The sequence below is a fragment of the Lissotriton vulgaris genome, chromosome 9 (genome assembly GCF_964263255.1).
Source record: "Lissotriton vulgaris chromosome 9, aLisVul1.2, whole genome shotgun sequence".
Lineage (NCBI taxonomy): Eukaryota > Metazoa > Chordata > Amphibia > Caudata > Salamandridae > Lissotriton > Lissotriton vulgaris.
Window position 1 is genome coordinate 636,639,876 of NC_141697.1, and position 25,827 is coordinate 636,665,702.

Consider the following 25,827-nt stretch of genomic DNA (forward strand, 5'->3'; position numbering starts at 1 on the left):
TTGTGGATCGTGTTGTAAGTGAATGAGAGCACCGGGGGGACACGGTGTGTAGGTCCGCCGGATTTTGGACCGGATATGAGAGAGTGAGCACTGGGACTGCAGGCCCGTGTGTAGGCACACCGGATTGCGTGTCGAGTGAGCACTGAGAGAGATCAGTATGTAAGGGTACATAATCAGACCTGCCCCAGGGTAGATTAGTCTGGGCCTAAGTGGCCGCGAGACTAGCTGGTATGAATAGGATATTGTAGAAAACTTATGCATGTTTATTGCTATTTTCCCCCATCCTTAGGTACGAGATGTACATACATATATCTATACCCATTGTAAATATGTTCTAAGGAGGGAGGTGATTAGTCAAGTCAGTCAAGTCAGAATATTTATATAGCGCGCTACATACCCAGAGGGTCTCAAGGCGCTTGAGGGAGGGTGGGGAATTACTTGTCGAATATCCAAGTTTTAAGTTGTTTTCTGAATGCTAGGTGATTCTAAGTGAGACGAAGGTGAGTGGGAAGTGAGTTCCAGGTCTTAGCTGCCAGTAGGAGAAGGATCTGCCTCCCATGGTGGTTTTGTTGATGCGAGGTACGGTAGCAAGGGCTTCGTTGGAGGATCGTAGCTGGCGGGGGGGGGTGTAGAAGGGAATGTCTGACATAATATCGACAGACAGAATATCGAAATACAAAAATATCGGAAAAAAATATCGACATCAAAAATATCGGAATCCTATCTTCATAAAGGTAAGTACAAAAATATCGAAAAAATAATATCGTAGTACAAAAATATCGGAATTAAAAATATCGTTTTTTTAAATGTATTAATAATAATGTAAAAATAATGTTACAATACATATAATTTTACAAATAATAAATAAAAATATTAAAAGAAAATTAAAACTAATATATATACATTTAAAATAAATAAAACACTTAATAATTTAATGTAATTTTATTTTTTGTAATGCTATTAAATTGATTTAATGTATTTTTTTTTGTTTTTACCCTGTACGCCTGTACCCCAAAAACCCAAAACTGACCCTGAACCCTAAAAATATCCCTGTACCCCAAAAACCCAAAACTGACCCTGAACCCTAAAAATACCCCTTTTCCCAAAAACTGAAAACTGACCCTGAACCCTAAAAATACCCCTTTACCCAAAAACTGAAAACTGACCCTGAACCCTAAAAATACCCCTTTACCCAAAAACTGAAAACTGACCCTGAACCCTAAAAATACCCCTTTACCCAAGAACTGAAAACTGACCCTTATCCCTAAAAATACCCCTTTACCCAAAAACTGAAAACTGACCCTGAACCCTAAAAATACCCCTTTACCCAAAAACTGAAAACTGACCCTGAACCCTAAAAATACCCCTTTACCCAAGAACTGAAAACTGACCCTGAACCCTAAACATACCCCTTTACCCAAAAACTGAAAACTGACCCTGAACCCTAAAAATACCCCCTTACCCAAAAACTGAAAACTGACCCAGAACCCTAAAAATACCCCTTTACCCAAGAACTGAAAACTGACCCAGAACCCTAAAAATACCCCTTTACCCAAAAACTGAAAACTGACCCTGAACCCTAAAAATACTCCTTTACCCAAAATTAATTAATATTATTTAATTACCAATTCATTATTAATTAACAATAACAATAAAGTAAATATATTAGCACATTAGCTGTAATTAATTTAATTTAATAATTCATATTTTTCCCAATTAATTAATTAAGAATAAAAAAAAATATATAAAAAAATTACTATAATTAATGCATCCTAGCTCCCCCCCCCCCCCGGTCCCTCTAGCCACATGGACAACCTTTCACCTCCCAGCCAGACCGAAAGCAGTTTACGCCCCCAACTTGCGACATTCAGGCCAGTAACCTGCTTAGAGGTAGAACGAACCTTGGCCAAAATGAGAAGCGGATCACCTCTGGATCCGACACCCATCAGATTCCTCAAAACCGTGGCCCCCGTCATCGTCCCCACGCTTATGGAGCTTATCAACAGCTCACTTGCCTAGGGATCTGTTCCTGCCAGCTGGAAGAGCGCGGTGGTAAAAGCACTCCTTAAAAAACCCCAGCTCGACCCAGCAGACAAGACAAACTACCGGCCAATATCACTCCTCCCTGGAATCAGCAAGGTAGCCGAGAAATTGGTCAACGGACAATTGTCTCAGTTCTTCGAGACAAACAACGTCCTACGGCAATCCCAAACTGGATTTCGCCCGGGACATGGCACAGATACCGCCCTTCTTGCCGTCATCGAGGAGGCGAGGCGCATACTGGATTCAGGAGGGTCAGTGGCAGTGATCCTCCTGGATCTCAGCGCAGCCTTCGACACAGTCAACCATCGTGTCCTTCTCCATCGACTCGCGGCAGCAGGGCTCACCGGGACGGCACTCAGTTGGATAGATTCCTTCCTTACCGGGCGCACGTTCCAGGTATGGGACGGCAATTACCACTCGTCCACCCTCCCCCTCACAAGCGGGGTCCCTCAGGGATCTTCCCTGAGCCCGACGCTTTTTAATGCATATATGGCCCCTCTTGAAGACATGGTGACACCATTTGGCATAAAAATGGTAAGCTACGCTGATGACACTCAATTGGTCGTCTCCTTATCCCAACTAGTCGACCACCCAGACAACCTGGCTAACTGCCTCACGAAAATCCACAGCTGGATGAGTGATTCATCATTAAAATTAAATGGGTCAAAGACCGAAGTGATGCTCATGGGTAAACAATGGGCGACCATCCCCCCAGCAGTCTGGCCTGAAGTGTTCGGGGAAATCCCCTCCCCGAAGCGTGAAATCAAGACCCTCGGAGTGTGGCTCGAACCCGAGCTCTCCATGAAGACGCAAGCGGCCAAAACCGCGGGCACCTGTTTTGGGCTCATGCGCACTACCCGCAGGATTATCCCCTTACTACCACCCGCTTCCAGGAAACTTCTTATACAGGGACTAGTATTGTCACGTCTAGATTATAGCAACATGGTCTACCTGGGAGCCCGTGAGGCCACCATGACGAGACTGCAACGAACACAGAATGCTGCAGCACGCCTGCTCACGAACCTCCCTTCCAGAGTGTCAGCCAAACCTGTCCTCAAGGCCTTGCACTGGCTCCCTGTGCGCCAAAGGGTGGAATTCAAAGCCATGTGCACGACACACAAACTGATCAACGGATCTGGCCCTGCGATCCTCAGCAGCATGGTCACCCCCTACAAAGCTCCCAGATCCCTACGATCCGAGAATGAGCACTTAGCCAACGTTCCCAAATTCAAAAGGACACGCACAGGAGGACGACGATTCTCTGTTCAAGCAGCCACTGGATGGAACTCCCTCACACGTACCCTCAGACTGGAACCCAGTTACTTGGTCTTTCGCAAAAAACTGAAGACACATCTATTCCCTAAATAAATGTCTCTCCCCTTTTCCTCTCCCTCATCTGGATAACAACTCCTCACAGCGCGGGGATGCCCTTGGGTCACCAGGCGCTTTACAAATCGCTAAATAAATAAATAATAATAAATAATTAACTAATTAATATTAATTAATTACCAACTAATTAATAATTAAAAATATGTACAAAAATATATTAATTAATTAACTAATTAATATAAATTAATTACCATTTAATTATTAATTAAATTATGTACAAACATATATTAATTAATTAATTATTATTAAATTACTTCCCACCCTATTCCCCTATAAACCCATAACCCGCTACAGAACATATTTATCAATTAATCAATTAATTAAAATTAATTAAAAATTAATTCTCAATTAATTAATTAATAATTCCTACTAATTGATAATTAATTTAACATAATTAAATTACTTCCCACCCTATTCCCCTATAAACCCACAACCCGCTACAGTAGTAAAAGACAATATTTAATTAAATTACATTAAAAATAAATAATAAAACATAATAAATACAATATAATATACACTAAATTTATTTAAAAATTGATATTAATAACATCGAAGTTATTTATTTCGATATTATTGACATCGATATTTACAACTTCGATATTACTGATATCATACTAATATCGATATTTAGACTGTCGATATTACTTACCTTCGATATTTTGTCCCATCGATATTTAAACTTCGATATTTTTGTATATCGATATTTAAAAATCGATATTTTGTCTGTGTACCGTAGAAGGAAAGTCGTGTGTTGAGGGATTCGGGTCCAAGTTCGTAGAGTGCCTTGTGTGCGTGGGTTAGGAGGCGGAAAGTAATCCTCTTATTGACGGGGAGCCAGTGGAGGTTTTTCAGGTGACTGGAGATGTGGTCTTTACGCGGGATGTCTAGTATGAGTCTTGCTGATGCGTTCTGGATGCGTTGGAGTTTTTTCTGGAGTTTTGCGGTGGTACCGGCGTATAGGGTGTTTCCGTAGTCCAGGCGGCTTGTAACCAGTGCATGGGTGACCGTTTTTCTGGTTTCGGTGGGGATCCAGCGAAATGTTTTTTTGAGCATGCGAAGAATGTTGAAGCAGGATGAGGAGACGGCGCTGACCTGTCTGTTCATAGAGAGTGAGGAGTCCAGGATGACGCCCAGGTTCCGTGCGTGGTCCGTCGGGATGGGTGCTTTTCCAAGGGCCTCTGGCCACCAAGAGTCATCCCAGGCGGAGGGGGAGGTACCTAAGATAAGGACTTCTGTTTTGTCTGAGTTCAGTTTCAGACGGCTGTGCTTCATCCACTCGGCAACTTCTTTCATTCCTTCATGTAGGTTGGTTTTGGCGGTGTTAGGGTCTTTGGTGAGTGAGAGGATCAGTTGAGTGTCGTCAGCGTAGGAGATGATGTTGAGGTTGTGTTGGCGTGGGATGGCCACGAGGGGGCTCATGTATACGTTGAAGAGGGTGGGGCTAAGTGAGGATCCTTGAGGTACGCCGCAAATGACTTCAGTGGCCTCTGACTTGAATGGTGGGAGGCGGACTCTCTGGGTTCTTCCGGTGAGGAACGAGGTGATCCATTCCAGTGCTTTTCCTTGAATTCCGATGTTTATGAGGCGCTGTAGAAGGGTGCTATGGCAGACTGTGTCGAAGGCTGCTGAGAGGTCGAGGAGGATGAGGGCGACTGTGTCTCCATTGTCCAGTAGAGTTCGAATGTCGTCTGTTGCTGCGATGAGCGCGGTCTCCGTGCTGTGTTTGGCTCGAAAGCCGGACTGTGAGCGGTCAAGGGATTTGTTGGTTTCGAGGAAGGCGGCGAGCTGGTTGTTGACGGCTTTCTCGATGACTTTGGCCGGGAATGGAAGGAGTGAGATGGGGCGGTAGTTTTTGAGTTCGGTGGGGTCAGCTGTGGGTTTTTTCAGAAGGGCGCTGAGTTCGGCGTGTTTCCAGCTTTCCGGGAAGGTGGCGGAGTTGAGGGAGCAGTTGATGACGTCTCGGAGGTGTGGTGCTATGATGGAGTCTGCTTTGTTGAAGATGTGGTGAGGGCATGGGTCTGTGGGGGATCCTGAGTGGATGGAGTTCATCAGGCGGATGGTGTCCTCAGTGGAGATTGGGTTCTAGTCATTAAGGATGTTCAAGGGGGGTGAAGGTCCTGCAGAATGTTGGGTGGGTTGGTCTCCGGGTTGGTTGTCGAAGCTGTTGTGGATGTCTGCGATTTTGTTGTGGAAGAACGAGGCTAGGGAGTCGCAGAGGGCTTGAGAGGGGGTGATGTCGTTGGAGTTGGCTGAGGGGTTGGTGAATTCTTTGACGATGTTGAATAATTCCTTGCTCTTGTGGGAGTTGTTCTCTAGTCGGTCTTTGAATGCGGCTTTCTTGGCAGATCGGATTAGTTGGTGGTGTATACGGGTGGCGTTTTTGAAGGCGTCCCTGGTGCTGGTGTTTGGGTCTTTTTTCCAGGCCTTCTCGAAGGAGCGACAGAGTTCCTTCGATTTCTTAAGATCATCGTTGAACCAGGAGGTGTTTTTGCTGCCTAGTTTGATTTGACGTTTTTTCAATGGTGCTAGGATGTCCGCGCTGTTGGATAGCCATTGGGTGAGGTTAATGGCTGCTTGGTCGGGGTTTGAGGAGTGGACAGGGGGGTTTTGAAGAAGCGATGAGGAGATCTGGTCAGTGGTGATTTTGTTCCAGTTTCTTCGCAGAGAAGGTTGAGGATGGTTGTGAGTTGTGGTCTTATTGTAGATAAAGTGAACGCAGCTGTGGTCCGTCCAATGTAGATTTGTGGTGTGACTGAAGGAGACATGTTTGCTGGAGGTGAAGATAGGGTCGAGTGTGTGACCTGCGATGTGGGTGGGGGTAGTGACAAGTTGTTTGAGTCCGATTTTGGCGAGATTGTTCAGAAGGGTGGTGGCGTTGCTGTCATTGCTCTTTTCCAGGTTGAAAGTTGAGGTCTCCCAGTAGAATGTATTCCTCGGAGGGGAGGGCGTGAGGGGTGATAAAGTCAGTGATGTCGTCGCTGAATTGTGCGCGGGATCCTGGAGGTCGGTAGAGGAGGGTGCCTCTGAGTGTGATCTTGGGATCGGTGTGGATCTGGAAGTGAAGGTGTTCGGCGCTGGTAAGGTTGACGTCTGAGCTGGTTGAGATGCGGATGGAATTCTTATGGACGATAGCGATGCCTCCTCCTGTTTGGTCGGTGCGGTCCTTACGGATGATCTTGTATCCTTCCGGGATGGCAATGGTGATGTCTGGGGCTGAGGAGGCGTTCATCCATGTTTCTGTTAGGAAGGCGACGTCGGGAGAAATGGTGTCTAGAAGGTTCCAGAGGTCAATGGCGTGTCTGTGGACTGAGCGGGTGTTGAGCAGGATGCATTTTAGGTGGTTGGAGTCAGATATCTGTTGTGTGTTCGTGGATGAGGAGTTGTTCTTGGTGCCGTCATACTTGCAGGAGTTGCATGTGAAGGGTCCATGGGTGTGTCCAGGAGCGGCTTGGGCGCAGTTGGGGAGACGGCCGGGGTTTAGGGCTAAGAGGGTGATGGCGTTGTATGTAATGCGGGAGGGGTGGGTGGTACGAAGGCCAGGGGGTCTGGCACTGGGCGTGGTCCAGGCGCGGACGGGCGTAGACGGGCTTACCTTTGGCGCACCTTCGGCGCGACTGGGGCGCGATCGCTGCGCGTGAACGCTGCGCGTAGCTTGTACTGACATAAATGGATAGTGGGGGGGCGGAGCGAGGGCGGGTCAGCTGGGAGGCAGGAGCGGGGTGGAGCTACGGGCTGGGACGAGGAACAATCACCAAATGGCGGCAGCAAAGCTAAAGTGAAACCAGGGTGAGTTTCTGTGTAATCAGGCTAAATGTAGGCAGAAGCACCGTCACAATGGGGCAAAAGCTCCTCTCACCACTCACTGCGCACCAGCAGATAAGCGCTACAGAAGTGCATGTGCAGGAGCAAGCAGCAAGTTCCAATCAGGCACCAAATTACACTGCAGGCATGTAAAGCGCTACGCTGATATTTCAAAGCAGCAAATATACAAAGAAGCAAGGCGCTACGATACCAGCTGTTGAGGGAGCGACCGTTCCTGCCAGAGTCAGGGCGGTCACAGCGCTGGGGCAGCCGGCTCCTTCCTGTTGTGTCCGTGGGAGGGCGGGTCAGCTGGGAGGCGGGAGCGGGGTGGAGCTACGGGCTGGGATGAGGCACAATCACCAAATGGCGGCAGCAAAGCTAAAGTGAAACCAGGGTGAGTTTCTGTGTAATCAGGCTAAATGTAGGCAGAAGCACCGTCACAGTCGGGCAAAAGCTCCTCTCACCACTCACTGCGCACCAGCAGATAAGCGCTACAGAAGTGCATGTGCAGGAGCAAGCAGCAAGTTCCAATCAGGCACCAAATTACACTGCAGGCATGTAAAGCGCTACGCTGATATTTCAAAGCAGCAAATATACAAAGAAGCAAGGCGCTACGATTCCAGCAGTAAACAAACAAAGAAGCAAGGCGCTACGATACCAGCTGTTGAGGGAGCGACCGTTTTTGCCAGAGTCAGGGCGGTCTGACTGGGTTAGAGGGGCTCCTAGGAGCTGATTCCATCTTGTCCGAAAATCCGGTCGTTACAGGTGCGTACGGGTCATATGTCGAATCATGGTATAGTTACCAAAGGAATATTTTTTGTTTGGGTTGCCCCTTGAGAGTTCTTCCTTACAGATTAGGCAAGTTACCTTGGCCGCATTCACTTTTTTCTTGCCCTCTGGGAGTGAAAAAAACTCCCATACAATGTGTGACTTGGGCTTGTATGGGGTATTTTGTTCAGGCAGCCATCTTTCATCATCCTCCTCTTCCTCCTCCTCCTCTTGTTGACCACCAATGTAATCTTGAGCTGGTCCTCTTGGTTGTTGTGGTGGTGGTGGTGGGGCAGATGCACCAGCTGCTGCTGCTACTGAAGCCATTATAAAGATCAAAAAGGTACAGAGAGGTACAAACAGGTCTTCCTCAGTCAAAGGACAAAGTCAGAATAAGGAAAAAAGGTGGGGTCTTTCATCATTTGGAAAAAAAACTGTCCTGAACCAATGAGAAGTGTTATTTTCAGGTCACAAGACTAGGGGCTTCATCATTATGAAACCAAAACTGTTATGAACCAATGAAAAGTGTTATTTTCAGGTCACATGACGCGCCCCGGGTCGCGTCGCGTAAGCGCATCGGATGTTTACGTTGCGCGATCGTATTCGCTCAAGTACTTCCGGGTGCGCTTACGCCGTGCGTATCACGCGGACGCGCTACGCGAAATGTCACGATCATGTTTTCGTTCGCGATATTGGCGCTTACGGGACGCTCCCCGGAGCGCGCCCCGGGTCGCTTTATAGAAGTACGCTCTTCGGGGCGCTCCCCGGGGCGCGCACCGGGAGCGCTCCCAAAAAAAAAAAAGGGAAAAATTGTAGGGACTGGTAGCCCTATTTTTAAGTGGTTTTTACCAAAATTAACTTTGAAAAAATATGTATTGTGCTACATTGGGCTATGTATATGTTAGAGCCCAAATGTAGCCCAAATGTAGCCCAATGTAGCCCAAAGATGGCCACCAGAGACAAAAAAATATATATAGCCCAATGACAGAATGTACCAGAGTGTTCTAAACAACTAGAGCGCTAACAGTCTTACTTATAAAGTGAGACTTATAGTTAGGAATTAGCATTAAAAAAAACCTATGAAATTCACTCAAAAAACCATAGGTTTCAGACCAGTTATAGTTAGGAATTAGCATTTAAAAACCTATGAAATTCACTGAAAAAACCATAGGTTTCACACCAGTTATAGTTAGGAATTAGCATTTAAAAAACCTATTAAATTCTCTAAAAAAACCATAGGTTTCACATCAGTTATAGTTAGCTGGAAATTTTACTGACATAAAACCATTGAAATTCCACGTTATAGTTAGTTGGACTCACTATAACTTGCGCGTGTAATGCACTGCTGATGATGTCACATATTACATCACTCATGACATGGTCAGTGACATCACTCATGACATCACTTATGACATCAACCTTGTGACAGAGTGACAGACCTCCTTTCACTGTAATGTAACCCATGAAACACATATTGAAAAATATAATTTTTTTTTTTTTAAATGGAGATACCCATACCAGTTACAACAACCAATTCAATAATTCCACCATCTATATACACATTCACTCATTCACCAACAGTTCTATATAGTCACTCATACATATATACACTCATCATATGTAGTGATACACCTATACATCCTGTTACACACCGACAGTCATCCAAAAGTTACTCACACACATACTCACACATGCAAATAAACTATTGAACATCCATTTATTTGCATATACAGCTATACACACACTACCACCTTACTTCTAAGGAAACTTACACATACTTACTCTTTTAAACAATCACTTATAGAAACACATACTTATTTAAACAAGAACTCTTTCAATCTCTCACTCTCACATATATTCACTCATATACATCAATACTCACATATACTAGATTAAAACATATGTAGTTACTGATAAAGACACTTATGAGACAGTCATTCACTCAGTAACACGCGCATATACACACTCATCCACCCATACAGTCCTGCACATATGCCGCCTTCAAAACACATACAAACAGTAAGTCAGTCATTGATGCATCTATGTGCTAAGTAACACTCCCACCAAACCATACAGACACTCATACTGATACTAAAAAACATCCAATAATCTATATACACACACATGTAGCTACTCACCAACCCATGCAGCAACTTATACACAAAGTGAAACACTGATACATATATTTAAATATTTAAACATTACTCGGTAATATATGTATTCACTAAGATACACTTAATAAGCCAATTAACCAATCTTTTTTTTTTTTTTAAAAACATCCATTTACACACTTATTTAAACTTTTTTTTTCCATCTACCTTTACATATACAAAAAATATATATATATATATTTTTCAGAAAGGCACACATTCACTGGATGGTGTCATCAGTGATGTCATGAGTGATGTCACTGACCATGTCATGAGTGATGTAATATGTGACGTCATCAACAGTGCATTACACGCGCAAGTTATAGTGAGTCCAACTAACTATAATGTGGAATTTCAATGGTTTTATGTCAGTAAAATTTCCAGCTATGATGTGAAACCTATGTTTTTTTTAGTGAATATATATATATATATATATATATATATATATATATATATATATATATATATATATATATATATATATATATATATATATATATATATATATATATATATATGTCTGAAAGGGTCCCCTCAGTTGTTAGGGAAAACACAAACGACTCGCACTCCAGGGTCCGTGTTGGAAATATTTATTGGCGACGCGTTTCGACCGAGCGGTCTTCTTCGTTAGCCAACCAAATAAACATTGCAATCACCATTTTATAGTGCACCAAAAGAAAAGTGAAAATAGACATAGGACCACATCCCAAAATAAACTACAAATCATGTAGGAACTACAAATGAGTAGAAGAAAGACTCTTTGGTGCAATTATTATCCTGATTTTGTGCTTAAATTAAATAGTAATTCACATTTCATTATTCATATTGTATTGTATGTAATACTTAGGGAATTAATTTACTTTAAATTAAATAAGATAAATAAATTAACTTAACAATCTGGCCCAGTGGCCGATCTTCTTGAAACAAAAGCACTGGATGTTTTCATCCTTAATTTTGCACATGATTAGTGTCAAAAACCACATAAGATTTAGGCCAAGTGGCCTCATATCGTCTCTTGGCCGGTGTAGAAATCCAGCATGTATATAAATCCACCATCCTCAGTGATCAAGAGGAAGAGAACAATTGTTCGTCCTGGCCCAGTGGCCAGTTGGTCTAAAGGTAAGGCATTCTCCCTAGCTCGGACGCTAGTCCTGCAAGAGAGCTTTCTATATGAAAGTTTCCTCACTTTGCCAAGAGATATCTACAAGGATTTTTAAGTGCTGGGAGGTGGGCTGGGTCACGGGGAGTGAGGGGATACGGGGGGAGTGAAGCCAATCCTCAGATTTGGCTTTGATAAAAGAAATAGTGCTAAAAGAAGGTCCTTTAACACTGTGATTAGTGCAAGAAGTGAACCCTATACTTTCTATGGACAGCCTACTCAGACCTACGCTAAGAAGTATAGTTGTGGGTGTGATTGTGTAGTAAAAAAGGTGGGATACAAGTTGTGTGCACAAAGGGAAAGGGTAAATATTGTCGCAAGTGAGATGGTGATAGGGTATTTGCAAAGCGCAAATTGCCACACGTGCAGGACCTGGTGGATTGTGTTGAAGTCAAATGTCTAAGCTATACTGTGAAGCTCCTAACTCCACAGCTATCATCAGAGAGAGCCCTCTCCAATGGAATAGTGTGCGTTGGACGTAGCAAACACAACAGCTGGAAATTGAAGCAGGGAGAGGTACAGGTGAAGAGATAAGGTAAGGTAATTCAGGGCCTAACATAAGGTCTTCAGCCAATGTGCACATGAAATTCCTCATCCTCGTTCATGCCAAAGGGGTTTCTTGAATCTAGACGGATGATGTACTGGGATTCAAGCACTCGTAGCTGCTTTAGTCTGTTACCCTCTCTCGGATTTGCAGAAATTCTTTCAATGCCAAAGAAAGACAATTGGTTAACATTACTGTCATGGAAGCGTAACCAGTGGCGTGCAGTAGCATAATTTATGTCAACATTCTTAATGGGCCCTCATGTGTTCCAATATCAGTTTCTCTGTTGGGAAGATGGTACTCCCAACATAGAACTTGGCACAAGGGCATACAATCACGTACACACAAAAGTCAGTATTGCAATTCATAAACTTCCCAATTTGTGCATTTTTGCCTGTGGGGAGGGGATGTGTCTTAACATTCTTGCTATTGGCACAGGCTTTGCACTTGCCACATTTGAAAAAAGCCTTTTTGTTCCTTGAGCCAAGTCTTGGTCTTTTTTGGTGCCTCAAAGTAACTCCTAACTAGCATGTCTTTCAAGGAATGAGCCTTCCTGTATGTTATCTGGGGTTGTCTATTGATTGTTTTGCCTATAAAGGGATCACTCTTGACAATGTGCCAGTGCTTCTTCAGAATCTCACGTACCCTACCTGCCTCTGCATTGTAAGATGTTATCAGCCTTACATTGTTAGAATTCTGGCTCGCTATGGTTTTTACTTCCTTCTGGACCAAGAGTGTCTTTCTATCTCTGGCTTTGGCTTTCTCTTTAGCTGCTAACAGTACCTGGTCGGACTAGCCCCTGGCCCTGAATCTTTATCTCATGATTGTCTGTTCTTCCTCATACGCTGTCTCTGAGCTACAGTTTCGTTTTGCACTTAGGAATTCCCCATACGGGATGCTATCCTTGAGACTATTGGGATGGTGACTTTTAGCATGTAAAATGCTGTTGCCTGAGGTGGGTTTCCTAAACAGGCTGGTTTGTATGGTCCCATCCATAATTCTGACTCTTATGTCAAGGAAGTCCATTTCTGTCTGGTCTATCTTGCTGGTAAATTTGAGATTTACATCATTCTTGTTAAGGGAGGCAAGGAATGTATTCAGTTCTAACTTGGAACCATCCCAGATCAGAAAAATGTCATCAATATACCTGGTGTAAAAGGCAATGTGACGTGTGAGATTGGCATTTTCATCTGACCATAGCACCTGTTCCTCCCACCAACCCATCAGCATGCAGGCAATATATATATGTATTCCACATGAAAAGCTCCAAATTGAAGATGCCACACTCGGCGTGTCTTGACTTCATTTATTTGCAGGGCAGCACAAACACATCAACTTCGTGGACACAGAGTTCAATTAAAAGATGCCATTGATTCCAAACGCGTTTCTGGCGTCCTTGCCCTTGCTTACTGGAATGGCTCACTAGGAGAGGTAGCAACAAACAGTGACTCGCACTTGCGATGTTTTATATCCCGCCTTGAAGACTTAGAGGATGTATAAGTGTCAGAATGGAGGATTTAGTAGCAATGTCATTGACTGTCTAAGTGATGAATTTAAAGTGTCTCACTAAATATATGGGATAGTGATTAAACTGTGTGAATACCTGTATCACTCTATCTTTTGTTGTGTAAACTACTACATAAGTTGGTTACTAGCTATGTGAAAGTCTACATTAGTTATTAATTAGTTAAGTGAGTATTTGTATGAGATAGTTAATGAAAAAGTGTGTGGTTGGATGGGACATGTGTGACTGTCGAAAGATGTATAAATAGTTGATTTAGTACGTATATGAGGTTAAGACTGTATGTGGAAACAGTTGTTTGGGTGAGTGAATCTCTTAATGGTTGCGGTGATGAGTAAATATATTTCTCAATGATATATGTCCGACAAACCAAAAATATAAAAGGCAGTGTATGTGACAATTGTTGTATATAAATAAGTATACAGAAGACTCAGTGATTGTATGAGTGATGTATGGATAACTGTATACTTGTAATAGTGATTTGATAACACACTAAGTATGAGTTACTATCTATATTTATAAATAAAGTGGTGTTTGTGTAAGTGTGTAGCTCACTAAATATAAGTATGATCAATTGTTTGCATAAGTGAGTAGGACGTCTGCATAAGTGAATAGGATATGTGCTGGTGTGTAATGTTGATGTAGGTGTATATGTATATTTAATAGTGTTCTATTGATCTTTGTTAGCATGTATGAGTGAATCGACTATAGGTAAGTGTTTAGATGTGTGTGTAGATGTTGGAATCATTGAGTGGGTTTTTAGAAACTTGTACTGGTGTGTCAATGGTTTCAAATATGGTACTTCATATTTTTTATTGAGTGTTGAAAGGTTATGCTACTGTATGATGAGGTATATCAGTTTGTCACACTAATGATGTCATCAGTGAAGTCATCAGTGATGTCATTTGAGATGTCATCAGTGATGTCACTGACCATGTCATGAATGATGTAATATGTGACATCATCAGCAGTGGATTGCAGGCGCGCAAGTTATAGTTAGTACAACTAACTATAACGGGGGAATTTCTCTTTTTTTTTAATTTCTTTATTAAGGTAGAGATCACAAATACAAAATACAGCATAATATCTTATCATCACACTGTTGTGGAGTTACAAGAGCAGTGTACTAGATTTTCTTTTCAAAAAAGAAAATATAAAAGAAACAGAATTAAGCAGAAAGAAAAGAAAAAAGCATTTACACAAACTAGGTCTGGCCATTAATCGACAACAAAGCAGACTTTAAATAAATCAGGTATTTTGTACATTATAACGTGGAACAAATACTGCAGCAATTCAAAACAGTCTGCTAAGGAAAGCATTTGTGGATATTAAACAAGACAAAAAGAATGTCAGGATTAATCAATCTTCTGCCTGCATATATGCTCTGACCGGTCCCCATATTTGCTGCCCCAGTACCTTTTTCCGCCTTCCCTTGATAGCATACAAGTTATATTCCATGTTATAAGTAATTAAAAACCGGGTTCGCCATGCTTCAAACGAGGGGGGGGTTAGTTTGTAAGGTACACAGTCAAAATATCGAATCTTTAATTTCGACTTACACTTATATCGAGTTGCTAATATCGAAGGGACAGAATATCGATGTCCAGAATATCGATGGCCAGAATATCGACCCTAAGGTAAGTAATATCAAAATTACTTATATCGATAGCATATATATCGATGTAAGTAATATCGACATTACTTATATCGATAGCATATATATCGATGTAAGTAATTTCGATTTACTAATATGTGTTAGAAATTTTAGTTAAGTTTTTAAAATAATTGTTATAATATGTGTTTAATATGTTTTTATAAATAAAAAATATATAAAAGTAAATAATATGTTTTACTACCAGAGCGGGTTGTAGGTTTTTAGGGGAATAGGGTGGGAAGTAATTTATTTGTAATTAAATAATTATTTTTTAATGATTAATTTATTTTGCAATTAAATATTAATTGGCAATGAATTATTTTAATTGATTAATTGATTAATTAATTGATAATTTATGTATATTTTTAAGTAAATTATATGTTTTACTACCGGAGCGGGTTGTGGGTTTATAGGGGAATAGGGTGGGAAGTAATTTATTTGTAATTAAATAATTATTTTTTAATGATTAATTTATTTTGCGAATAAATATTAATTGGCAATGAATTATTTTAATTGATTAATTGATTAATTATTTGATAATTTATGTATATTTTTAAGTAAATTATATGTTTTACTACTGGAGCGGGTTGTGGGTTTATAGGGGAATAGGGTGGGAAGTAATTTATTTGTAATTAAATAATTATTTTTTAATGATTAATTTATTTTGCAATTAAATATTAATTGGTAATGAATTATTTTAATTGATTAATTGAATAAATAATTGATAATTTATGTATATTTTTAACTAAATTATATGTTTTACTACTGGAGTGGGTTGTGGGTTTATAGGGGAATAGGGTGGGAAGTAATTTAATTGTAATATTATTTAATTTTGGGTAAAGGAGTATTTTTAGGGTTCAGGGTCAGTTTTGGTTTTTTGGGTAAAGGGGTATTTTTAGGGTTCAGGGTCAGTTTTCAGTTTTTGGGTAAAGGGGTATTTTTAGGGTTCAGGGTCAGTTTTAAGTTTTTGGGTAAAGGGGTATTTTTAGGGTTCAGGGTCAGTTTTCAGTTTTTGGGTAAAGGGGTATTTTTAGGGTTTAGGGTCAGTTTTCAGTTTTTGGGTGAAGGGGTATTTTTAGGGTTCAGGGTCAGTTTTCAGTTCTTGGGTAAAGGGGTATTTTTTGGGTTCAGGGTCAGTTTTCAGTTTTTGGGTAAAGGGGTATTTTTAGGGTTCAGGGTCAGTTTTCAGTTTTTGGGTAAAGGGGTATTTTTAGGGCTTAGGGTCAGTTTTCAGTTTTTGGGTCTAGGGGTATTTTTAGGGTTCAGGGTCAGTTTTCAGTTCTTGGGTAAAGGGGTATTTTTTGGGTTCAGGGTCAGTTTTCAGTTTTTGGGTAAAGGGGTATTTTTAGGGTTCAGGGTCAGTTTTGGGTTTTTGGGTAAAGGGGTATTTTTAGGGTTCAGGGTCAGTTTTCAGTTCTTGGGTAAAGGGATATTTTTAGGGTTCAGGGTCAGTTTTGGGTTTTTGGGTAAAGGGGTATTTTTAGGGTTCAGGGTCAGTTTTCAGTTCTTGGGTAAAGGGATATTTTTTAGGTTCAGGGTCAGTTTTCCCTACTGTTGCACCCACTGGAGTGGGAATAGTAATTATTGTTAAGAAAGTATATATTATATATGATTTGTAAATATTTTTTTTTTTATTAAATCTGTATTATTATTTTTTTTACCATTATTAAATATATTTAAATATGTTTAAGTAATTTATAAGTATTATTTACAGTATTTTTATGTTATTTTAAACCCAAAAAAACGATATATTTGACAACGATATTTTTAACATCGATATTATTTTTTCGATATTTTGGTACTTACCATGTTGTACATAGGGCGTCGATATTTTTGCAATCGATATAATTACGCCGATATTTGTGTAGGTCGAAATTCTGTCTGTCGAAATTCTGTCATAGATCCAGTTTGTAACCAGCAAGAGGCAATGCAGAGTCTTAAAACCGCTGTTGCCACAAATATCAAATAGCTTATGTTATCCATAGGGTCGTCTCGAGCACCCCCGCTGTCTATACCCAGCAAAAACTGCATTAATGACAGCTGGAAAGGAGTACTCACATTTTGTCTGTAGTACGATACAGATAAAACACAGTTTTATAATGTTGCGTTGCAAGGTTAGCAGACATAAGTATTCGTCCGGCTAATTCAATTCACCTATCAAGCGGAATTACTTGACTTCCTAACCTATTCTCCCATTTGCTCACTTGTGCATCTAAGTCGTTAGGCATAGCCTTTAACATTAAATCATAGAGTATTCTGATCCGAGCACCTTGCTTATTAGCCTCAATAAGAGGGTTAAGTACCGTGCTTATATTAGTTTTCATTAGGTACTCACGGATTTGCAAATATATAAAAAAGTGTAGTTGGGAGTTGATATTGCTCCTTTAACTGACTGAATGACTTTAAGCCGTCCCCTGTATACAGATTAAGCCTCTTATTCGCCAACTCACCACTATCCTATCCCAGCATATACTGGGGTGGAAAATCGGTCAGTCAATGGGGTATATAAGGAGGTCTTTTCAATTTTATAGTCATTTTTAATTGCCTTCCAGACTTTAAAGGCGGCAGGCACCACCTTAAATCTGGTGCGTTTGTAATAGTTCCAGTCCGTATTAAGAAAAAGACGATTCCTGGCTTCCGAACTCATTAACAGGCCATATATTGATGGCTGCAGTGCTCGCTCCATAGGTCCTACCCCTGTAAGCAAGATATTCTTACGAGAGAGCATGAAGGCATAATAATATAAAAGAAAGTCAGGTACCGACCAACCTCCGACAGCCCTTGGCAATACCATATATTTTTTTGCGCGCCACACCTTTCCCCGGGCCCATAAAAATGTCATGCAGATCGCCTGGAGTTGTTTAATATATGCCAGGGGGATCTCTAATGGCATACATCGATAGAAGTATAAAATCTTAGGTAATACCATCATTTCTATAGTGTTGCACCTGCCTACAAGCGTTAAGTGAAGGCATTTAAATTGATCCAGTTGTTTACAGATCCCACTTAGTAGCTTCTGCCAGTTAGATTCTACCGTAGCCGCAAGCAAGGCATTGATCTGCACCCCTAAATATGTAACCTCTGTTAGAACCCGGGTATCTAAAAAAGAGTTAATGTTTACACATAATATCTGGGTCTTAGTAGTGTTTAATTTATACCCGGATACCGAGCCACATAACACTGCCAAATGTTCAATCTCAGGCATTGCTAAGGCCGGCCTTGGAGAGAGTACGGCAACATCATCGGCATACGCTAGTACCCGATACTCTTGTTGTTGTATCCTAACTGGAGGTATCCGAGGGTTCATCTCTATCATTATAACGGGGGAATTTCAATGGTTTTATACAAGTGAAATTTCTAGCTAACTATAACACCCCTAAAACCTATGTTTTTTTCAGTGAATTTCTAAGGTTTTTTAAATGCTAATTCCTAACTAAAACTTGTCTGAAACCTATGGTTTTTTCAGTGAATCCCAAGGTTTTTTAAATGCTAATTCCTAACTATAACTTGTCTGAAACCTATTTTTTTTCTGTGAATTTCAAAGGTTTTTTAAATGCTAATTCCTAACTATAACATGTCTGAAACCAGTGTTTTTTTCAGTGTGTATATATATATATATATATATATATATAAAAATATAATATATATATCTAAACGACAGCAACTCCCACCACTTCCACTCGTGGCGGCGAGGAAGGAGAGATGGACCAGTCTTCAGGCAAGTTGTTTATTTAAACCTTCACATCCAACAGCTACGGCAGATGACACGTTTCGGGCTGGCAACAGCCCTTGATCGCATTATATATCCACTTCGTATTCTCCCTAGTGCCTCCCTGCACAAACAGGATAACAGACTCGGAATATGCTGATGCCAGAATTCATTTATTGATTACAAAGTGCTGGAACAGGGCATGCCTCAAGACGCGTTTCGGACACAAGGCTGTGTCCTTGCTCACTTATATAAGATATATATATTCACTGAAAAAACGATAGGTTTTAGGCACGTTATAGTTAGAAATTAGCATTTAAAAAACCTTAATAATTCATTGAAAAAACCATAGATTTCAGGGACGTTACAGTTAGTTGGACATTCCACTCATACAAAAACATAGAAATTCCCCTGTTATAGTTAGTTTAGCTAACTATAACTCGCGCCCCCGCAATGCACATATTACATCATTCATGACATGGTCAGTGACATCACTGATAACATCACAAATTACATCACTGATTACATCATCTACGTGATAATACAATGCATCTCCTCACACTGTAATATAACCTTTGATACACCCATTCTAAAATATAGACTACCATTTTTGAAACCATAGACACACCAATACGAGCTACTCCTGCCCACTCACTGATTCTTAGGTCTACACACACATCCGCTCATTCACCCATACAATCACTCATACATACAGTCACTCATCCATACAACACTATCATATGCACTCATACACCTATACAGACACTCACACACCGCCATGGAGTTACTCACACACCTAGTCAGTCATGCATAGAATCAATCACACTCCCATTTCCTCATCTATACAGTTATACATACACTACCTCACTTTTTCAAACATATACTAACATATACTTACTCTCTTATACAATCACTGATACAAGTACACACTCATCCATATAGCCATATACAAAATCGTATCTCTCACACTGGCGAAAAAGGTTCTAAGCTTGCTGCTGCTGATGGTCATGGGTTCAAAGCCTGTAATATCTTGGAGGGAGAAGCCAAGCCCAAAGCTCCTACTATAGCTCTGCTTTGTTTAAAGAGATCCAATTAAGAGTCAGGTTTCTTCCATAAATGCTAATTAAAATGCATATATTCTAACAGAGCCTGCCAGATGCCAGAAATCCCTGCAATGTCCATGGAGCATACAGTGGAATCTGCTGTGTCCACCACTGCCTGCATTGATTGTTTGAAAGCATTTATCCCATCTGGTTACAGCTCTTTCAAAGGCTTCATCATGTGCTAAGCATAACTAGGAGACGATATTGCTGAGAACTCCCAAGGAGCATGTGTACATTGGAGCAACAACCAGGTGGCAGTACCAGAACTCAGAATTACACTCTGAGCCAAACATCTGGGCTCCAAGGAATTTCAATATGCTAATTCTCAGTCTGGCTCAGAAGAGGACATGTTATTATGAATAATATTAGAGAATGAAGCCTGAACCACCATACTTTCAGGAGTTAGGCTGGATCAAATAGAGATGGACTGAAGAAGCTGCATTGTATTACAGTGCAGCGGATCTTAGAGCAGTCTGGCCTGATTGTGGCTTTTTCCTGACAGCACATAACCAATCCATTAAAGCTTCATTGAAGTGGCAGAGGCAGCCTGAAGGATGTTTACATGTCCTTACACAGGATAGGAAGAGTCTTGGAGCGTGGAGTAGTTCTAAAAGCATTTACAGGAAGACCTTTGACATCTTTATGCCTCATTTCAGGAGATGGATCCTTGATATGGTGCGGGAATGTTTTAGAGCCAGCGCGACACCGTGCATGGATTGGTTTCATGCTCCTGGACTTCTTTATGGATCATGAGTGCAGAAAGGTTGCGATCTGTGACATTGTGTTTTGACCTAAAAACAACAAATAGGTGTGCAGATCTGTAACAGACAGAAGTGTCTGCGCCATGGATTGCATGTCATGAAACCAAAAGATTCTGTAGGGCCCTAAGTATTGCTGAAGAAAAAATTGAACCTTTGAATGCTGAATAAAATCAACATTCACTCGGTGTTTTCAGATTCCTGCAAAAAAGGAAGTGACGTCACAGACGCAAGTGATCCTTATAGGGCTATGGCGTCACGTCCAGCGAGGCCTCGAGGCACCAATGATGAATCTAGGCAGTGCTATCTGATGCCAGTAACTCAACAGCAAAACAATCTTTTCAGATCCAGTGTGGCACCTAAGGAAGACCTTCAAAATAAGAAATCGGTTGGAGCTAAAATCCATTGGAGCAGAGTACAGAGCACAGATACAGCCAGAGCAAGAATAAAAGTCAGAGTACACAAAATAACACATCCCTATTACATCAATGCAACACTCAAGTAAAACTTACAGGATTTTCAGCATAAAAGAGACAGGGTACAAATGCATGTAGAAGTTCAGTATCAAATGCCCAAGAGTGAGCATTGTCATAAGAGAATGCAAAACAGTACTAAATACTTCAGTGTCTGAGAATATTGTCACAGAGGAGGATTCAGCAAAGTTTTCAGTGTGAAAGAAGTGAATTACCCTACATCACGCAAACAAAAAAATTACTAGCAGGAACTTGAGGATACAACATGGGAGTTGCGAGTACTGAGATATCGAGTTATTGTTGTAAGTGTACTGCTTCTCGTCCACAATACAGAATATCAATTAGCAGATCCTGGTTGCTTTGTGCCCTACGCATTAGCACAATAAAGCATAAGGCCTCTTGGCATCCCCTAATGCTGTTCAGAGGGTCCGGAGCACTGAAAAATTACATATGTCTTATTAACATGTATCATATCCAAAACCCAAATACATTTACGTTGGAGTTTCCGGCTTACCTTTCCAACCCATTCTAGTGTGAAGGGGAGCCGCGACTACCCAAAGATAACCCCAAGTGCTATGACTCTCCAGTTTGTTTCTCCGCTTTTCCTCCTTCAGCACCCACAAAAAGGGTGGTGAGCAAACTGGATGGTTGGTGGCTCATGCAAAGCTCTTGTATGGAAAGTTAATGAATGGGTCTTCAAAAGAAACATCAGTGAAAAAAGGAACATGGAAAACTCAAAAAATTACAAAAATGCAAGTACAAATAAAATAAGTTTGGGCTTTCACAGTGTAAAGATTTACAGGCACATGCATCAAGCGATTTGGGAATCGCAAACGGTGCGAATCGCAAAATTCGGCCGTTTGCGATTCCCAAATCACTATTTGGGATGCATCAACTTAAAAGTGAATAAATCGCTATTTTAGCGATTTTTTCAAGTGCGATTGCTTTTAAGGAATCGCAAATTTGCGATTCCTCAAAAGCAATGCATGAAACTAAAAAAAATTGCGAATTCGCAATTAGAGAGAAAAAATTACCATGAGGTTGGACCTCATGGTAATTTTGCGAAATGTTAGAAAAATGCAATTTTTTGCATTTTTTTAACTTTCATGTTGTGCACACACATGCCCTTAGGGCATGTGTGTACACAACATATGTGCATTGTTTGATTTCAGGGGTGCAACAGGGTGTCCTTTGGACACCCCTGCACCCTTGAAATCGCAATCTCAATTTGCGATTAGCTAATTGCGAATCGCAAATTGAGATTGTCTTCCCATTCATTCCTATGGGCCTCTAGGCCCATAGGAATGAATGGGAAGGGATTCCTTAATTGCGATTCGCAAAATGCTAATCGCAATTAAGGAATTCTAAGAAATCGCAATTTATTTAGCGATTTCTTGATGCATAGGCATTTGCAATTCCTTAATTGCGATTCCTCAAAAATCGCAATTAAGGAATCGCAAATGCCGAGTTTGATGCATGTACCTGTTAGGTCCCTATGTGTAAGTTGTGCGATTTCCTTTCAAGAAATCGCAATTTAGATTTCCTAATTTGCGATTTTCTAATAGCGATTGTAACTCCTTTGGAATGGCTGTTAGGGAATCAGTATTTTCTGTACATTCCAATTTGCGATTCACAAATAACAATTTCTTTGCACTACCTATTTAGGAATGGCAAAATTGAAATTTCGTACATGTGGGCCTTGGTCTCCTGCTGTAGAATAAGGGTAACAGGTATGTCAGTCGGAAAGCAAAGAGATCCACATGATAAAGACTCCAATTCTTTGTTATACTGGAGAATAAAAGTGAGCTCCGTTTCCTTTCACTGGAATCCTGAAGAAGATGAGCGTTCCAGTCCACTATAGTGTTCTGTTTGCCTGAAAGATGAATGGCCATCACTGATATGTTGTGGGTCAGACAAATGTGCCAAAAACCTTGGTAATTTCTGCAACACGGATTTCGTGCCTTCAAGGTGGTTGATATGTTGAACCTCTGAGAAGTTGTCCACTTTTAAAAGAATACATCAACTGGTCCACTGAGGGCAGAAGTATCGGTTTGCGAATGGTCGTGTCAATAGTTTGAGCTGTGAAGGAAAACTCATAACTTTACCATATACCTCCCAACGTCAAGTTCCTGCATCTCATGCAGCAGCTGAGGCAGCTAACTTTCTTACCATGTCCAGAACGAGGCCAAAAACAGCCCTCATGTTCCAAGCATCGAGGTGATCCAGGCACCACTGTAGGACTTGATAAACTTCTGCTTAGAAACTAGCAGCCTGATTCATCAACAACCCGTTTTGCGAGTCTATAATAGTGATTCATAAGGAATCGCTATTACAGGCTCGCAAAACGGGATTCATGTAGGAATCGCAAAAAAATATGCGATTCCTACATATTCCTTATTTGCGATTAGCAAATTGCTAATCGGAAATAAGGAATAACTTTCCATTCATTCCTATGGGCCAAAAGGCCCATAGGAATGAATGGGGACTATTCCTTATTTGCGATTAGCAATTTGCTAATCGCAAATAAGATAGAGATCTAAAGGGTGCCAAGGGTGTCCAAAGGACACCCTGTAGCACCCCTTAAATGCAAATTTAAACAGGTGTTGCACACACACATGTCCAAAGGACATGTGTGTGTGCAACATGCTACTTAGAAAAATGCTTTTAAAAGCATTTTTCTAAGTTTTCACTATTTACCACAAGGTTTGACCTCGCGGTAAATAGCGGGCCGAAATTGCGAATTCGCTATTTAAAAATGGATGATGAATTGCATTTAAGGAATCTCAAATAGAGATTCCTTAAATGTAATTCCTCGCAAAATAGCGAAATCGCTATTACCGATTTTTGCATTTGGGATGATGAATCCCAAATGCAAAAATCGCACTCGCAAAGGGCCAGATTCTCAGAATCTGGCCCTTTGCGAGCGCAAATCAGCTTGATGAATCAGGCTGTAGGAGACCAAGCAGTCTGGCAGGCCAGCAAAGAGTGATAGACTTCTCACTCAGATCTTTGCAAATCTCCTTTTTTATAGCTTGGACCTTGTGAACAGGAAGATTTAAGGTAGCATGGACGGAGTCTATTGCGAAGCACAGAAAGGACATTTGTCTGGAATGGTTTAAGTCTGACTTGGGAAGGTTCAGGGTGAATCCCAACACTTCCACAAGAGCAGTAGTCAAGTTTAACTGCATTTTTAGAAGTTGTGGATTCGAAGCTGTGGTAAGAATGTTGGCAAAGACAACTGGCTATCAAAAGCTCTACTAATAGCTTGAGAAACTTGATGAAATACCAAGGAGCCGCTCAAAGCCCAAAGGGAAAAGATACACATTCGTAAGTAGTCCTCTGCCATTGCATTTTGGAGTAGCGTAGAGACGTTTTGGAGATGCTTGCAAGAGCTACGACTTTTAACCCCTTCGATGCTGATGACGGAACTGTTCCGTCATCAGCGTCGGTTGAGCTGTGCTGATGACGGGACCGTTCCGTCATGACTCCGCCCGCGCAAGGCGGAGTCAGCATGGGCGGGGAATTCGCGCCGCACGGATGCGGTTAAAACAGGCTCTTGACCTCATCGATAAGGCGTGGTAAGAGGCAACTCACAAGTGATACAAATCAGCCAGGAACAGGTGGTTATGCTGGAGCCTGGAAAGGAGTCTGGATTCCGTGGCAGCTGATAGACCAAGTATTTCTAACTTTCTAGCATCCTCTCCTCTGAAGTACTACAAAAAATATACCATAGAGCTATACCTACCAATAGCCCATATACCTTATTACCATACATAAATCAGTCGGCAATGGAAAAGGTTCAATCGTTTATTTTGCAAAGCGCCCTATATAGGGGAGCCTCCCTCTCGCCACAGCTCTCAAAGTTGTGCAGAGGAGACTGCTGGATCACATTCAAAACAGTGCATATATACTTTCGGCATACCCCATTGAAACCCCGTACATGGAAAAGTACCAGTAACTGAGAAACCAACAGGAGGACCCATATAAGGCACAATAGATTGCTTCGAAACTTAGCGTAAGCTATTCCGGGGGTAGGTCAGTAAAGGGGCCTCCCTTCGGTTCTGGTGCAAGGGAGTACAGGCATGGCGCCTGCAAGAATGTGCTCAGAAGGAAAGAAAGACAGATGTGACCTTGGGTTTCCTAAGTTAGAATCAATGCTCTGTTCATAGCCGGGGCCACCCTTTCGGACTCTCTGCTCAACAGTATGTCACGTGTCTTCCTTACTAACGAAAGAGGCCCCAAGGAAACGAAACCAGAAGACCATTGGTTCGGTTCAGGCCCAAATTTTTGATTATACATGGGTCGAGGGTATTTACAAGAGGTTTCTATCATAGTGGTAAATATATATTGGATACATTATGACAACATTATATAGTATCTGTTTTATATTTCTTCGGGATTATCATACAGAACAATACATTCATACAAATTAGTAATCTCTGCTGGTCACGTCCTTTTAACCAACAGGCCAGTTGGAGAGCACTCCTTAATTTCCAAACTCTTAAGACGTATCAGACCCAAGTTTAATAGCTTGTGGAATGTTTCAGAGTTTTTTTTAATTCCTTCATAACTGCCCTAATAATTCTTTCCTGTTTAGGAAACAACTCTGCCAAATTAGCTTTGCTTCTGTGTTTAGTTTCCTGTAAAAGAGTGCCTGATGTTCTAATCTGGCTAGCAGTTAATTTACCCCAGAAGGAGTTTCCTTAGTAATTTGCAAAAAGGACCAAATTGGCCACCACAAGTCTCTTTTTTAG